This window comes from Lontra canadensis, unplaced genomic scaffold (assembly GCF_010015895.1).
Source record: "Lontra canadensis isolate GAN:19392208 unplaced genomic scaffold, GSC_riverotter_1.0 scaffold9, whole genome shotgun sequence".
Lineage (NCBI taxonomy): Eukaryota > Metazoa > Chordata > Mammalia > Carnivora > Mustelidae > Lontra > Lontra canadensis.
The window spans coordinates 29,611,863-29,612,813 of record NW_022631003.1 but is presented as its reverse complement, the minus strand read 5'-3'; the positions used below and the strand labels follow the sequence as shown (position 1 = coordinate 29,612,813).

Genomic DNA, 951 nt, shown 5'->3' with positions numbered 1-951 from the left:
TCAAATACGTTTTCTGTGTTTGTTGAAGTAAGCACATGGTTTATCTCCCTTGTTCATTGATTAGGTGAATTATATTGGTTATTTTCAGGGTAACTTCATTTGGTTCTAGTGTATCATCCTTTTTATATAAAACTCGATTCTGTTGGCTAAGGTTTTATTTAATATATTCATATTTGTATTCATAATAAATATTGGCCCATATTTTCCTTTCTTAGTTATTTTCACGTTTTAGTGTCAGAGTTTTGCTGGGTCATAAAACGAGTTGGGAGTTGGTGAATTGCTTGTTTTTTCTATTCTATGGAAGAACTTATGTAAGATTGGCATTATTTCTTCTTTCACTCGTAGGAAGACTATACCAGTAAAATCATCTACATCTAGAGTTTCGAATGTCATCCTTGCACAGGAGCCATAATCTTCTCTGTATCTTTCTAATTTTAGTATGTGTGCTGCCAAAGTGAGCATTACATCTAGAGTTTTGATGAGAAAATTTTTTCAAAATGGATTTGATTTTTTTTTTTTTTTTAAGGATGTAGGCATGTACAGATGCTCCATTTTTTTCAGGGTAATTTTTTGATAAATCGTGTTTTCCAAGAATCTGTACACTGTATTTTTCAATTTTATTGGCATAAAGTTGATCATAATGTGCTGTTATTATCCTTTTGGTGTGTGTGGGGGATCTGTATAGATGCTCTCTGATTTTTCCTCATATTAGTCATTTGTGTTCTATTTCTCTTGTAAGTGTCGATCGGTGTTTTTAATGTGTCCAAAGAATCAAAGCTAAAGCGTTGTTAATTTTTCTATTTTATTGATTTCACCAATTATTTGTTTCTTAAAGATTCTGTTTATTCATTTGACAGAGAGAGAGCAAGAGTGCACAAGCAGGAAGCGCAGCTGGCAGAGGAGAGGGAGAATCAGGCTTCCTGCTGAGCAGAGATTTTCCCCATGTGGGAC

The 951-nt window shown here is 33.6% G+C and overlaps 1 non-coding gene across 1 annotated transcript; it reads right to left on the bottom strand.

Annotated features, from left to right (window-relative positions):
• Positions 1-357: 357 nt before the first annotated feature.
• On the bottom strand, positions 358-462 carry LOC116866479. The gene has a single exon (XR_004382409.1). It is a non-coding gene; the product is annotated as a U6 spliceosomal RNA (small nuclear RNA).
• Positions 463-951: the final 489 nt, after the last annotated feature.